Source organism: Anthonomus grandis, chromosome 13 (assembly GCF_022605725.1).
Source record: "Anthonomus grandis grandis chromosome 13, icAntGran1.3, whole genome shotgun sequence".
In the NCBI taxonomy this organism is placed as follows: Eukaryota; Metazoa; Arthropoda; class Insecta; order Coleoptera; family Curculionidae; genus Anthonomus; species Anthonomus grandis.
This window is the reverse complement of record NC_065558.1, coordinates 27,249,572-27,267,291: the sequence shown is the minus strand read 5'-3', so window position 1 is coordinate 27,267,291 and position 17,720 is coordinate 27,249,572. Positions and strand designations below refer to the sequence as shown.

Below are 17,720 nucleotides of genomic sequence, written 5' to 3'. Positions count from 1 at the left end.
ATAATTAAAAATGTTTAATTTATTATTAACTAATATTAATAATAAATTAAACATTTTTAATTCGTTTATCATGTTTTTACTTAACAGGCATGCTCCCTTGAAACAAAAAAGAATCCAGGATAGGCCATATACACCATGGATTACGAATAACATTAAGTTGCTAATGAAATTAAGAGATAAGGCCCACAAGAAATATCTACAGCATGGAACCGACGCCAAACTGCAATACTATAGGGAACTTCGAAATACGACTAAACATGCCATAGCCCGTGAGAAAATAGCTTACTTTCAATCTCTTTCTACAAAGTCTGGAAGGGATTTTTGGAAATCTGCTGAAAAGTTAAATCTGACCAAAACTAAAAATACCAATGACATTTTTCAGCTATTTCCAGATCCATCTGCAATAAATAATTATTTTGTAAATTCTAATTCAAGTACATATACTACCTCAGATGAAAAGGTTAATTTTTATAAACAAAATAGGCATCAATCATTTACCGAGGAGTTAAGGTTTGGTCTGATAGACGAAGAAGCATTAATCCAAATTTTAAATTCTATTAGCACTAATGCCACAGGCGAAGACGAGATATCAATAAGAGATATTAAATTATGCTTTCCTTATTGTAAATATGCTTTAATAAATATTATTAATACTTGTATTCTAGAAAATAGTTATCCGGACTTATGGAAAAAGTCTATTATTTTACCATTACCAAAAGTTTCAAATCCAGGAGACTTTAAAGATCTTCGACCCATAAGTATTTTGCCGGCTATATCAAAAATTTTGGAGAAGCACATTTATCAACAGATTGTTTCATTTGTCGAATCTAAAAAAATAATTCCGCCTAGCCAATCTGGATTTAGAAAAAATTTTAGCACTAGTACCTGTCTAATTAACTTGGTGAATGATGTAAGGCTTGATCAGGATCGGAAAGAAATCACGTGCCTCTGCCTATTAGACTTCAGTAAGGCCTTTGACACACTGTGTCATCGGATGTTGTTGGCTAAGCTTCACCATTTTGGTTTTTCTCAGGAAGCTGTAAAATTCTTTGAATCTTATCTAGTCGGACGTGTTCAGAGTACACTTCTTTATAATGGGCCCAACAAAATTAAATCTGATTACATACCGGTGACAACGGGCGTCCCACAGGGGTCGATATTAGGGCCATTATTGTTTTCATTATACGTTGCAGATATGAACAAAGAGGTTATAAATTCCAAAATGCAACAGTTTGCTGATGATTCCCAACTGTACATTTCATTTAATCAAGATCTATTGCAGCATTTTCAGAAAAATCTTAATGATGACCTAAAAAAAGTTCGAAGTTTTGCAAATAATCATAATCTTAAGCTAAATGCTGCAAAATCATGTGTAATATTGTTGGGAGAGAACAAAGCCAGAATAGCAAATATTAATCAACATTTAAATATTATGATAGATAATGAAAGGTTGCCTGTTGTCACAGAAGTAAAGAATTTAGGTGTTTACCTTGACACAAGATTAACTTTCGAAACGCATATAAAAAAGAAACTTTGCATTGCCTATTTAAGATTGAAGAAAATATATCAAGTAAACAGATTTTTGCCCTCAACAACAAAATACTATTTATGTAACTCTCTTGTTTTATCTTTGTTGGATTATGGTGACATCATTTATCACAGCTCTTTGACTAACAGAATTTCTAAATCTATTCAGAAGTTGCAAAATGCGTGTTTGCGATTTTCATATAATATTTTCTATAGAGATCATATTACTCCACACTTAAATAAACACTCAATATTATCTATGGCTAATCGACGTACGCTACATTTAACCAATTTTATTTATAGAGTTTTAAAATCCAAGCAACCGCCATATTTATATCAACTTTTCTTATCTAGAGATCACTATCACCAAACTCGCTATACTGGCAATTTTCTTGTACCGCAACACCGTTCTGCAAATTTCCAAAAATCCTTTGCTTTTGTTGCACCTCAAATATGGAACAATATTCCAATTAAAAAAAAACTTTAGCAATATCTACATTTTCAAAACACATTAAAAATAAACTTTTGCAAGAGCAACGTACAATTTAATGAAAATGTGAGAAAATGTTGAAATTATCTGACTATTTGTGGCTAGATCTGTGCGTTCTCTGTCAGTCCAATTTATAAATAATAATGAATTATTAGTGCTATTCTCCTAGTGACCTATGGGGGGTTCTTGTGCTTGACCGGATACCAAAATTATTGTCATAAACTGAAAATTATTAACTTTATTGTTAAGTATAAATAGTGATTTTTTTTTTCTTTAGGTTTTAGTTTTTTATAGGTTTTAGTTTTTGGGGCGCTCTACACATTTCTGAAAATAAGTTCCAGACTTGTGAATCGGTTTATTAATCGCAGGGTAGTCCTTTATTTATCATCAACCGAGATTATTGTTATATTTAAAAATGAAGTGTAATTTATTTTGGGATAAATAAAAAGCTTTTGAATTTGAATTGAATTGAATTGAATTGAAAATAAAAAAGTTATAGCCTGTGACGTTGATTGTGGAACACCCTGTATACAGGGTCGCACGCAAATATCTCTGTTGCTAAGCCGAATTTAAAAACAAAGTTTAAACAAAAGTTGCTAAGGTCACAGGGGGCCACGTCACTGCAATAGTACGTCTATTTTGAAGGTCATTAAAAAAAACAAAACAAAAGTCAAACGTCGACTAAAATGAGCCACCTGGTATAGATTATAAAAAACGAACAGCATAAGCGTTTTGGCAATGATAAAAGTTCGGTTAAACTAGGAACGGGAATTTTTATGTTTTTTTATGCGAAATTTTCACTCTTCTTGGCATTTCCGAAAAAGCAAGGTAAATAACTTACCTAATTTTTGGTTTACTGTTATTTATGTTAATGTTTTTTTTAAGACTCACACACTTAAACATGTTTTTATTTTCACTGGTGAAATAAGCAAGCTCGTTTTTTTATCTTCAGCCTCGTATTCACTATCGTCTTCACTACTACTGCCATTAGTGTCACTGTCCTCATGTCATTGATGACAAGGGGCTCGATTTCTTCCATGATTTGGTCAGTTTCCCAGAATTTATCCTCCACAGTTCTGACGTGCTGGCAAAATTTCTGCCAATCATTTTCGGAAATCGAGGATATAGCATCCTCTTTTACCTCCTTTAAGGTTGTAATGTTAAAATTACCAGTAGTATTCCGACTTCTTATTAATAATTTGAGTCTTGCCCAAGCTAACTCAATTGGGTTTAACTCGCATAAATAAGGCGGTGTTCTTAATGGAGTATGCCCATGGGACCTTATAATCCGATCTACTATATAATATTTTTGGTTACCAGGTGGTTTGTGGCGTAAAACCAAATCGAAAAGATCAAATTTTCTGGCATTTGCATCGTGACTTATACCTATAACATATAGTATATGTAATACATAATAATATACAGGATAAACCTTATTACACCCCATTTTTTTCAGCCATTTTCTTTAAAAAACATTTTTTGCCAATCGATATTAGACTGCAAGGGACAAATTTATTTGGTATTTTCATATATATATATATATCCTTGTCGAAACCTGCATGAACAAATATTAGCCGACCTAAAATATCATTTAAAATATATATATTTCTCAAATTTAACGGGTCCTTGCCCGTGAAAAAATATATGACTGTAACTTATACACACTGTTTTGTTTTGTATGCTTACCCGTTGAACTAATATTTTTTAAAACACCAGTTATTGCTCTGCCAACATTTCTTGAACGTCAAATCGTTATCCACCCAAATTTCGTTCAAGTAAATAATGTTTCGGCCTTCTTCGCGATATTTTCGTATTTCGCGAAGATATTTGTATCTCCAGGAAAGAATATTGGGCCTCTCCATTAAAATTTTCCCAAGTCAAAAAAAGCCATTTGACTTTAATAAAAGCCGAAGCGTTTCCCTGGAATAAGAAAAATTTGCCTCTTCTTTTAATTTTCTTAACAACTTTCTAGTTGTCGGAACCACTTTATATTCCAGGTAAAATCTGGTGATATAATGCCTAACTATTTGAAAATGAAAACTGTCATCTTTTTTTCCGTGGCCTTTTTTTCCCTGGACTGGCTTACATTTCATCAGGGTTATTTTGTCGCCTTTTTTCATCTTCCTTGTGAATTTTTCTCACAGATGATACGGAGACTCTGGTAAAAAAGGGAAACGCGATCAAGCTTACGCTTAAGAGGCAATTTCATCGAATTATTTGCTGCTTCTTCATCGCAAATCCTAATAACAACATTTTGAATGCATAGTTGGTATACAAAAAGCAATAAAATATAATATAAACTACTGTTTTTTTAAGAAGCACAATGTATTTCACTGTTTTTAAAATAAATTATTATAACTTACCTGTAAACGTTTGCTATAACTTCCCTCGTTTTACTATGAAGGACCTTACCCTCAGTGAATTTATTCATTATAATAAATGTTATTATTCGTTTATATGTAGACAATAATAAAACAAACTAAAAAATTAAATATTAGGTATTTCATGTAAGTAATAAACCAGTGAAACTCCAACCTACGAAAATAACACTACCTACTTATAGGTATACACAACACTAATATCAGTTTTTTTAATTAATAGCCACAAATAAAACAAAATAATAAATAACATATAAAATAAACGGAATCCAAAAATCAACGATAAAACTTACGCCACTGTCCACCCTTCAATAGTAATCAATGTTTTGAAACGGCAGCAAACATTGTAAACAGGTGACAAAGACGCTGTCCAATGAACTGTCGAAATAATTCATAACAAAAACACGTGCGGCGAGGGAAACCAATCACAAGCGTTCAGGTTCATAATGGCTGACCCCTATTATACAAGAAGTAGAGGAGTAGAAGTAGGAATGTAGAGCTGGAACGTAATGTTGCCAGATTTACTAAATATCATCCATTTTTTGGACAAACATTTAATTGTACCATATTTAATGGTTAAACAATTGCGTATTAAAGCCAAACTGGAATAACTATTTAGATTATAATTCTTAACATTTTACCCTCTATATCTTGTGATTGTACAAAATCTTATATATATAATCTCATATTATTAGAAAGTAAGTCCCGCTCAATTACGTTTTGAGGTTAAACGTGGCAACGTCGAATATTTTGGCCCACATTCCTGCCGCTGTTTCAGATCCACTTGTCAGACTGTAAGTGGTTGCGGTTGTGGTTTCTTCAATCAATTAATCAATCAATATAAGCTTTATTGTCACAAGAAATTTTGTTGACAACGCTGTAAAAAAAAAAACAAAAAAATTAACAAACCATTATATAGTAAGAATACAATAAAACTAGATTTAACATACAGGGTGTTTCAGAACTATGGGACCAAACTTCAAGGGGTTGTTCAGTGCAACAGTAGAATCCATTTAAATATAGGAACCCATGTCCGGAAATGTGTCACTACGGCCCTAAGACGCGTTTAAATTTAGAAAAAATATTAAATACCTAAATAGGATCTGATGCATTTATTTTTATCTTTTGTATATGATACCATCACAACAATTGTTCAAAATGTCTTCCTCCAACCTCAATACTCCGATTTAAACGCCGCACATGATTTCGGCGGACTACACTAAAAATTTGATCCTCGTTTTGAATGATTTCAAATGCTCCTGTTATTCGTCCAATTAAGTCTAGCTCTGATTCTACTGGAGTTTCGTAGACTGAAGACTTTACATGTCCCCACAAGAAAAAATCGAGCGACGTTAAATCGGGTGACCTAGGAGGCCAAGAAACTGCTGCACCTCTGGCAATCCAACGGTGCCCAATCCGCTGAGCCAAATACTCGCGTACTTGTGCAGCAAAGGGAGACGGCGCTCCATCATACTGAAACCACATTTGCTGTCTAACGTTTAGTGGAACATTCTCAAGGAGTTCTCAGAGAACTTCCTCCAAGAAACCCAAATAAATGGATCCTGTTAACCGCTCCGGTACAAGGTAAGGATCCCAATTAAAAAATCATCAGCAATGCCTGCCCATACGTTGACAGACCAACCATTCTGATGTTTTCTTGGAAAAATTGCATAAGGATTTTCTTTGTCCCAACCATGGCTATTCCTACTATTAAAAATACCGTCTCTTGTGAAAGAGGCTTCATCGGTCCACAAAACATATCGTAAAAAATTTGGTTGTGCAATGATGTGATCCAGAAGCCATTGACAAAATTGAACTCTAGGATGATAATCGGCTGCAGTCATACCTTGAAGTTCTGGAAGTGGTAAGTATGGAGTTGTTGCTCGTGTAGTACCCGCCAGACAGAAGCGTTACTCGTATTCATATTCTTAGCGACGTCACGTGTGCTATTTGATGGTTCATCGGCAACTCGCTGAAGCACCTCTTCTTCGAATTCGACCGTTCTTACGGTTCGAGCAACACCAGTATCATGCATCTTGGTCTTAAACATGCCTGTCTCAGCGAGCCGCCGATGAACCGTAATAAACTTTTTGTATCCAGGATGCTGTCGTTCGGGATAACGTTCATGATACAACCGCGAAGCTGCTCGTGCATTGCAGTTTGTTGTTCCGTATGCCAAATGTATATCCGTCTATTCTTGATTAGTAAAGTTTTCCATTAGCAATAAATGTTTAAAAATTGTAAGCTCTAAAATTTTTAAACATGACATTGAGAATTGACATTGATAAGCGTTGATTTTAAACAATTGTTGTTATGGTATCATGTACAAAAGGTAAAAATAAATGCAACAGATCCTATTTAGGTAATTAATGTTTTTTATAAATTTTAACGCGTCTTATGGCCCGGCCGTAGTGGCGTAGTGACGCATTTCCGGGCATGGGTTCCTATATTCAAATGGATTCTTCTGTTGCACTGAATAACCCCCAAAAGTTTGATCCGATAGTTCTGAAACACCCTGTATAATACAAATAAACAAATTACAATATTAAAATTCAAACTTAAATTTACATATACATCGATAAAATATTCAAACTTTAATATTAAAGCATGTTAAAAAAGGACACAGTACAGGGTGTCCCATTTTGGGTACTTTTGCAGGGTATCTCCGTTATTTTTAACGTTAGCGTGATGCGGTTTTCGCGACAGTGTGCTACTTTTTCGTGAAAATCACGATGCCGTTAACAAAAATTCCAAAGCCCTCTTAGTTTTTAAGATATAGGCCATTTTTGAAAATTCGACATTTTGGGACTCCCCTTGTATTTCGGTTATTCTTGAAATTATCGAATATGTAAAAAAACTCCTATTTCATAGTAGCCTTTTGCAACAAGCAATCCTTTTACATTTTTTCGAAAGAGCTTTCTATTATGAGTCTTTTTGATATCTGCAGGAAGATGATTATACAGCTTTTTACCATCGAAAATAAAAGAGTTTTTTATCGATGTACTGTTCAGTATAGGTAAAGTTACATTATTGGCCCTTCTACTGCTGTATTCATGTCTTTCTGTTACATTGCTGTGGTTTCTATATTTTTTATGAATAAGACCAAACGGATTCCAAAATGAATAAAGAAAGGCAGAGTTAAGATTTTGTGTGAAATGAAAAGCTCTTTGCATGAATCCCTCGCACCAATTTTGCAGATGTATCTGGTGCTCTTTTTTGCAACACAAAGACACTTTTGAAAAGTTGGTCACAACATGCACCCCAGAAACATAATTCATACCTTAGATTTGATTCAATTAATGCAAAATAAATATTTTTGGCAACACTAAACTCAACCTCCTGGGACACTACCTTAAGAGCTTAACAATTTGATGCTAGTTTATTGCTTAGTAGCCTAATATGGCTTTCAAACTTTAATTTATTGTCTATGCCTATTCCCAAAAATTTATTTTCACTCAAATTTTTTAAAGCACTTGTACCTAAGGATACTTTACTTAAACTGCATTTAAAATTTATAATACTGGTTTTGGCAATATTTAGAGTTAATTTATTACATTCACACCATTTTTTTTTATCACAGCAATGTCCCTATTTATTCTTTCATTTAGATTTGCAGCATTAATATCATGCCACAGCACTGTTGCATCATCTGCAAATTAAGTAAATCTACCTGTGATCTTTAGACTTGCTATGTCATTTATGTACAGTAAAAACAACGTCGGACCCAACACTGATCCCTGAGGGACACCATGTGTGACAAATTGCTCCCTTGACAATTCCCCCTTTTACAGTTATAGTCTGTCGCCCATCTCTTAAATATGAACCAAACGATTGAAGACACAGCCCTCTAAATCCGTACTGCTCAAGCTTCCACAGCAGCACTCCATGATCAATACAATCAAATGCCTTGGTAAGGTCACAGAATATCGCTGCAAGCTACCCATTGTGCTGAGTCCCAGATATAAAGACTCTAAAAATGAAAAAATGGCATCCAATGTCCCTTTGGTCTCCTGAAACCCAAACTGCTCACTCAGAATTATATTTTTTTGCGTCTGATATGATACCATGCGGTTTTTTACTAATTTTTCAATAATTTTGGACAAGGTTAAAAGCAATGCTATGGGTCTGTAATTAGAGGGAGTTTCAGGATCATCACCCTTATGCAAGGGAATTACTCTTGCTATCTTAAGACATTCTGGAAATATGCCTGTAGGTTATCCTTTTTGTTCAACGTTTATACAATACTTTTGATTAAATACATTAATATTTTGAATGTTTTTTTAGAAATTCAACCGTAAATTTCTCAGTACCTGTTGACACTAACTAGCTAGTGTCAACAGATGGTTTTAAAAAAGCTTCGATAAAAAGTGCAAACCGCATTTGTCTATGTCTAACCGTTTGGATTTTATAACATGTCAAAAGTGCAAATATGCCGATCTTCAACTGTCAATAACTCAAAAACAAATAAAGATAGGTATAGGACGTACATTCATTGTACATGAAATATGTCTAGAATTTTCTGTTCTTTAAGAATACAGAATAAAAACTAGGTATTTCCATTTCAAAAATTGAAGTTGATAGTTGTAACTTATCTTTGGACCACCCTGTATACATAAATTTATAGTAAGAAAACCCGCAGTTAAAAATAAAAATCGTCGTGTCCGAGCGTTTTTTTTTTGAACATACCCCTGAATTTTAAATAAATTTATTCCGGACTTTTGGCTCTCACTGTATAAACAGCGTGGTTCAGTTTAAGCGTCATTAATTTTAATACGTGATAGAGAATTTAAAAACAAATAGACTTTCATTATAACATTTTTCTCAGAAATGTTTAATAACAAAGATACAGGGTGCTAAAGTTAAGAATTAATTGTTTATTAATCATAACTTTTAAACTACTTGCTCAATTTTAATTAAATTTGGCATGCAGTTTAAAAGTTATGATAAATAAATGAAAGATAATGTTTAATATCTTTTTTATTAAACATTTCTGAGAAAAAATTTATAATGAAAGTCTATTTCTTTTTTAATTCTCTATCACAATTATATTAAAATTAATGACGTTTGGACTGGACCACCCTGTATATATAATATACAGGGTGTCCCATTAATAATGGTAAATATTTTAATAGCAGATTCCTCTCATAAAAATAATGAGGTTAGGTTAAATTTTCCTAGTCCGAAAATGAAATGCAACTAAGATACTAAATGATACTAAGATTTTTTTGAATTTTGTCCATAACTTTAGCAGTTGTTTTTAACTAAATTTGGCATTTGGAAGTTTTTTTATATGCCAAATCTAATTTTATTAGGTTTTTTAATTTTCTCACAGAGGGAGCCCCCAGCCACATTTTAGTGGTTTTTTGAACTCCATAGCTTTTTTACGCCCTGTATAATTTTATTTTTTATTTTAAATATGCAGTCTGCAAGCATTTTTGCTTACAAAAGGTATACCTTAAAAATGTCTCTAGGATTACTCTTTTTCTAGATTTTTACATTTAAAAATTTTAAAGACATCCATTAAAACCATATTTTAAACATTTTAAATGATTGATAAATAAAAATATAAAACCTAAATAATTACTTAAAAATAAAAATTATCAATATTTGCCAGTAAATGTTTCACATGGCCTCCATTTGTCTCAAGACATTTTAAAATTCTTTTATTAAAAGACCGCAGAATCTAAAAAAATAATTGCTCATTTCGAATTGATTCAGCAGCGGCTTGAATTTTTTCTAATAATTGTTCCATTGTGTTTATTTGATTTTCGTGAACAATGGATTTCATGTACCCCCCCCCCCCCATACGCAAAAATCCAATGGGTTGAAATCAGGACTTCGTGCGGGCCAAGGTCTTTGACGTCCTATCCAGTTGAAATAAGCATTAAGATATTCTCTCACGGGTCTAGCAAAATGCGCAGGAGCGCCATCTTGCATAAAAATCATATCTTGGCGCAGATTTAAAGGCAAATTTTCTAAATAGAGTTTTGTTTCTAAAAAGTTTAAATATAATTCACCGTTTAGATTTGGAGGTAACTCTCAAGGTCCTAAAAAAAATTGTCTATAACACCACACCAAATATTAACTTTTAATTCGTGTTGAAAGTGTCTTTCAGTAATGAGGTTTGGCTTTGCAATATCCCATGAATGTTTGTTTCTAAAATTAAAAATTCCCCGTCAGGTAAAAGTCGCTTCATCCGTAAACATAATTTTATTAATAAATAGGGGATCTTGATTTTGTTGTTCCTGGATATAGCGGATTCCTGGATATAAAGAAACCCCCACAGACCAAATTTCATTAAAAACAAAGAACAAATGCTTAAGTTATGAGCAAAATTAAAAAAAAACTTAATGTTTATCACCCTATATCTTGGTTGCATTTCATTTTCGGACTAGGAAAATTTAATCTAACCTCATTATTTTTATGAGAGGAATCTGCTGTAAAATATTTACCATTATTAATGGGACACCCTGTATACTCAGGGCAAAAAAACGTCTTTTTGAATCAAGTTAAAGTTAAATTACATTCTAAATTATGGTTTTGACGTTTCAACTTATTATTAGTTTACAAACAAATTTTGTGTGCAAAACCTACTTTATACGCTACCTAATATAAGTTTATTCAAATAGTAGGGTCGTTTTGAGACACTTGAGCAATATTTAAAAAATTGTATTTAATAGTTTCTTTTAAAAGAATACATAAAATTTAAATATCGTTACGGTGCATGATGTGATCAATGGTTTTCGATTATCATTTCAAAACTGCTAAAAAAACAATTAAGATTTACTATGGTAAAGTCAACTCTATTTATCAGCTATACAGGGTGTTTCGGGAGGAAACGGAAATATTTTGGGAACATGTTTAAAGGTCAAAATAAGATAAATCAGCCCATACGTTTTAATCCGATTCTGAACCGTTTCTGAAGTAATCGGTTCTGAAGATTTTTGTAAGATTTTTTGTTTTAAAAGCAACACAAACAAATACTAGTAAAAACCAAAATTCCACTAATTTAAAATGTTTTCGAAAACACCCTCACCAAGTTCAAGGCAAGCTGCAGTACGTTTATTAAGTGCTCGTGTTGTACGTTTAATTGATTGGAGATTGTTTTTAATAATATTTGAAGCATTTCAAATTTCCTTGTGGAGTCCTTTTACGGTTTCTACTGGTGTTTCGTACACTAGAGCTTTCATCCACCCTCGAGGCAATAATTCAGTGGATTTAAGTCTGGTGACCTCGGTGGCCAAACTTGAGGTCCTTCTCTGCCAATCCAACGATCAGGAAAACGAATATCTAAGAAATTACGAACTCTGCGACTAAAATGAGGCGAGACTCTATCGTGTTGGAAATACATTCGGTGTCGAACAATTAGCGCAACATCATCCGACATGTGCATTAAATGGTCTTCCAAAAAGCGTAAATATCCTTCTCCAGTATTAGACGCTCATCTAATACAAAGGGACCAAACAACTGGTCGTTCAGCATTTCACACCAGACATTATATAACACTGAATCAATGTTGAAGGTTTCGTTCAAACGTGGCATGAGGATTTTCATCTGACCACCTATGTTTATTGTGTCGGTTATTAACTCCATTGCGGGTAAAATGAGCTCCAGCGCTAAATAAAATGTATTAATGTAGGCCTCAATTTTGTTGGATCCATTCGCAAAATTGAACCCTTAAGCCATAATCACCCTCTTAAAGATGTTGAACCGGTTGAATATGGAAAGGCCAAAGAGTCTTCCAAGTCAAGTCAAAGAGACTTCGAGGATCAAAACAAATGACGAAGATCAAGTCAAGGTCAACACAAGCTCACGTTAAACGTCAACTAGAGGTCGCGTAGTAGTTCAAGCCAGGTCGAGTCGCGGTGACGTCGAGAGTCAAATCAAGGAGACTTCCAGGGTCAAAACAAATGTCGAAGGTCCAGTCAAATAGGGGCTTCATTTGATTCTTGTGAACTGCTTGATTCATCCTCCATATGAATAACATCTATATTCACTTCCTCAATTTGTTCATTTTTATCACATTCTGACGAAGATCCGCTTTCGGAACATGCATAGTCTGCATCTTTACTATCATCGCTATCGTGGAAAGGATCCTGTTCACATCCGATAAATTATCAACAAGGTGCTGCAACTCACTTGCTGATAATCGCTGATTTTTTCTAAAATCGAATAAATAATTATTACACTACAACATACTGCAGATATATATATGTCCCACGCTGTAATACTGCTGGGATAAATAAGTCTCGCGTTATAACACGGCTGGAATATATATCCCACTGACCATTTTTTGTGCTTAACATTGTATAAAAAGATTAAAAATGGATAAGATCAATTACTTTTTACTCATACTACTAGCAGCACTTTGAATACAGCCAATGTACAAGGTTATTTCCGGTTTATGAATCAAAGACACGTGCACAACTCGAGAGCCACCGACCTTCTACAAATGCCGAGAACGTACGTCATAGCTCGGGAATCCCGTTCGAGATATCCCCAATACTGAATTATCCCATCCCAATGCATTACAAAGCGCTGTTTTAATTTTCGTGTTCTTGAAAAAATTCTTGGGACATTTATGAGCCAGCAGTGTCGAAAAGGTTAAAATTATGGCATCATAATATATTTCATAATGTATTTATTGTACCTGACGCAAAATACGATTTTTACAAAACCGTTTCAAGCTTTTTTACCAACAAACAGGATATTTCTTGTTTAGGCACTGTGGCGTTAATTTTACAGTGTTACTATTTTCCCAAGAGTTTGCAGACGGTAGCTCAGAATTATTGGAGGCTTGGGATTGTTCGAAGATTCACTTATGACTGGCTATTGAAGAATGTAAACTTGATTATAACTATTAATTAAGATAAGGATGTCTAACATGGGGATCTCAGCAGCTTTAGGACATACGAGGCTGATTAAATATGAGAAAAGTTGCGCATTTTAGAGCCTAACAATACGCCGTTTAGAAAGTTTTAAAATTTTGAGTAGTTCCGGAGATATTCGAGAAAAACCGAAATTTGCCGATTTCGTTTTTATTTTTTTCTGGCGTTATTTAGAGGGATATGGAAAAACAACTTCTCTTCTCTCGACACTTTCTCGTTTCGTTTCGAAAAAACCATCATCAACTTAATTTTTTTATATGGCGCGTAAAAAAGTACACCCTGTATAAAATAGCATATTTTATTATGATTATAACAATGTATGACACAATATGTTCCCACAATATTTAAATGTTAAAAATTGGATTTTTATTAAATTCCGATGGTTTTGATGTAGTAGGAGGTGAAATGAAGACGCTGAGTATGGTGTAGTAGGCTGCTATTACTAATATTTTGAAATAGTAAATAAAAATCACGTTATTGATAACTTAAAAATTTTATTCACATATCGTCACATAGCTAGGTCACATGATTATTTTAAAGAATTAAACACATTATTAAATTAAAAAACTACCTACTAGAAATCCAAAAATACTAATTTAAATCATAGTAATAAATGTTCAAACAAATTACCATTATTCTCCAAACACAGATAACATCTTCTAACAGTCGAGTTTAAAACACTTCTTAACATTAGGTGTAATGCTCTCAAATGCTTCAAGAACTATTCTCGTCAGCTGATCCTCAGATTTAAAAACACGACTGTAAACATAATTTTTGCAATAGCCCCAGAGAAAAAATTCGAGCGGAGTTATGTCTGGGGAACGAGTAGGTCACGGAACTGTTCCAATCCATTTTTCCGGAAATCTGTTCGATAGATACTCTCGCACGATTAGGACATTGTGTCAATAACACCTCTACAAAAGGACAAAGCGCTCCAAAAAATTTTGCTCGTGACGTCACGCATTTGGGCCATACACTTCGGGTTGATTTTCGGGTGAATTCAGCTGTTGACGCTGCCGTTGTTCGTCCACGGAAGGCTGCCTGCAACGCTGCCAGACTTTGAAGATTGCCGTGAACGTTAGGATGACCTATTACTATTTTAAAATAATCAAAGCTATATCTTTAACTGCCCTTACTTTACAATTTAGTTAAAAAAAAGAGTGCATCCTTAATTCTCTTTTTATAATTTAAACTTCCATTTTTTCAAATTTTATCATTTATCTAATACCTTGCTACTTGCCAATAGGAGTTCTTTCTATATAAATCTGACAACGGCGCATCTACTAGTTGTGCCACCTGATGAAACGAGAGGTTAGGTTGTTTACTTAGAACATTGAAAGGCTAGAATTAGTAAACAACAACTTTGTTTGAGTCCAACATGTGCACAGGGGCAAGAGGGGTGTTTTATTTACAAACATATGTGCCGATTCTCTGTTGTCAAGTCGACACAAATTTCCAACGGAGGAAATTTTTAGCTATATTTTAACAAACATTATAACGTTAATTTAACTTATTTCTGTTATATTTTATAGGAAAATTTAAAATAAAAAGTATAAATACTACAATTAACCTATTTTAAGAATAAATATAATATCCTTAAGCAAAAAAAAACAAAATTATTAACATTCTTATCCCTAAAACTGCTTCTAAAAAATTTGAAGCGACAACACCGGAGCTTAAGCGCCTAAACCATACGCGTTGTGTCATCTGTCAAACGGCTTTTTGTTTATATTCGGGATTCGTGTATTTTCTTTAATTTTTGGTTTAAAAAGGAAAAAAGGCCACGTTTTAGTGTTTTTTTAAATTGCTAGGATGGCAAAAACTTGTGTCGTTTGTGCCGCATCATGATAAAAACGTGATTCAAGCCGATCTTTTCACAAGTAAGTACCGATACTTTCATAACATCACATCATGGGGTAACCATCATCATAAACGTAGAATAGGGGATCTTATAGATATAAACCTAATAAAAATTTGAATGTGAAAGTGTGCGTAAAATACCAACATATTTATATTTTTAAATCTAAATATTTTTTTGCACATATTCATCTATTAATAGGCTATAAAAGATATAAAACTAGAATTTTGTCCCTGGTTTTATTACAGGATTTTATGTTTTTTTTGTTGTTTTGGCAGAAAAAATGCATAATACCTATGTACCTATCTATATATAGTTTGATATCTATGTATAAAGTTAATTTTGTCTTTCTTTAAAATTCGTTCCATAATTTTTTTTTGTTTTACCTTATTGCAACTTACAATAATATATATAGTAATTGGCACCACATATTAATTTATTACTGTAATTTTTTTCTGCTTTTTGATTAAATATCAAATACTTATTATAGATTGCCCAATGATTATGCCCAAAGGGAACAATGGGTTTCATTAATGGAAATCAACACATTTAAAAAGAACATATTTGTTTGTTCAGATCACATCCTTAGAAGTGATATAAGGGAGATAATATTATCAGTAGCCAGACTTTATTAAAAAAATCAGCTCTACCTCAAAGGTAATTTTTTTAAATATATTTTTCTAGTATATTTATAGGTATGAGTATATTTTACCTTAGAATTATTGATAAAGGTTTGCATGCTTTTATTTACTACATTATGTAAGCTAAAAAAACAACCTTTTAAAACTTGTGCTTGGGCTATGTTGTAAAACATACAGCTTCTTCACAAAAAGTATTAGTGTTACTCATATAAGATTTATTTATACCTAATACTTATTAAATGAGGTATGTGTGTAAAACTATTTTTTTACTAGGATTTCTGATGCACTGGTTAAAAACACAGCAGCCAATAATTCAGTTAATTTACCAAGTGATTTACCCTTCAAAGCTACAGGGGTAGCTTTCCCGAAGAGTGCAAAAACTTCTTTAGCTTTCAAAATGGTATATAGTACAAACAGTGAAGCTAATATACTTACTTAGACACGTATGGATAATTAAAATAGATTAATATTCTTGATACACCAAATTTTGTATAATTACAGATCTTACATTACATCATCAACAATAACTGCATCTGAGAATTATAGTTCTACAGTAACCGTGGAGTCTAGGTCAACAATTACTATTTCTCATCCAAGCCGTTTTTGTTTAACTGCTACACATTCCCTGACTCTGTCAAGGAAAAGGTATAAATACACTCAAAATAGACTACTAGTTTTATGCCATGTATCATCCTATTCTATATATCTTATTTAAAAGTGATATGGTATTTTATTATATTATATTTGTTTAACTAAATGCAATTAATCAAATGTATGACATTACAAAGATTCTCTATAATAACATACATTTTATTGATCAATGGATTATCATAATAAATTTTTTTAATTTTTTCCTTTTAATTTTGGTAATACTATATTTTTATGTATATTATTCTAGGGTAAAATCAAAATGATATCCTGAGGACCTAAGCACGGATGATTCCACCGTTTCAAGAGCTTAATCACTTGTCACCAGATTATGGAAAAAAAATAAAGAACAAAAAATTAAAATTCGAAGATTGCAACAAGCAAATTTGCGCCAAAGAAATTGAATTAGATGTCTCAAGTCATTATTAAAATACTTACATGAAATAATAACATGATTTTATGGAAAAGCCCAACATACTACATATTTTATTTGACTTGTAAAAGCACTTGTTTGTATATTACTACTAATAAACTCTCTAATCTAATCTATTGTACATAGTCTTTATTCTTAGCTTTGTTTTTTAGTATAAATTAATATGATATAATATTTGGTATTAGGTATTATGTAGGTCTCTATTAAATGTCTCAAAACCATTATACAGGCTAAATACTCATAATACAAATCTTATAACCTACAAAAAACCTGCAACTCCTTCACAATTTGAACATCCTTGTAGTTTTAACTTTTTCCGCTGAAGCAATACTGTCCCTTTGAAAAAGTCAGCAGCATAGAAGTATATATTATGTGATGTAAGTAAGTGATGTAAAACTGAGTTTTGTCCAATATAACAATAACAATAAAATTTTGCAAAATGTTAAAAATTTGTCTTAAAACATGATTTATTAAGAAATCTATAATATTATATTAATAAAATATTTAATTCCCATAAAAATGCTTTGACAAAAATGCTGCCTTTCATTAGGACCTTCCTCTAATGAAGTCCATTAAAAAAAACACATAAATAGCTCATAAATGGTAATATTACTTATACTCAAACTCTTTAATTATTAATTAATAAAAATTTATCAGGTAAATATTTGTTGACGACGTCACTGGTAAAGAGTGCTTGTATCTGTGACATAAACAATGCGATCGAGCGGCGTTGCGATGCCATTACCGTTTTCTCGTTTCTTCGTACTTTATTTTCATTTACTTAACTTATATTGACTTCAATATAGAGTATCTTATCAAATTTATTTTTAAAAAATGCTTGATATTTTATTAAAGGG

The 17,720-nt window shown here is 32.6% G+C and overlaps 1 long non-coding RNA gene across 2 annotated transcripts; it reads left to right on the top strand.

Moving 5' to 3' along the window:
* The first annotated feature begins 10,852 nt into the window (after nucleotides 1-10,852).
* Nucleotides 10,853-17,024, top strand: LOC126744124 (uncharacterized). 2 transcript variants are annotated; one of them, XR_007663067.1, is made up of 4 exons: nucleotides 10,853-15,798; nucleotides 16,056-16,225; nucleotides 16,284-16,427; nucleotides 16,681-17,024. It is a non-coding gene; the product is annotated as an uncharacterized LOC126744124 (long non-coding RNA). The 2 variants fall into 2 exon arrangements; XR_007663066.1 differs by having other exon boundaries at nucleotides 16,056-16,427.
* Nucleotides 17,025-17,720: the final 696 nt, after the last annotated feature.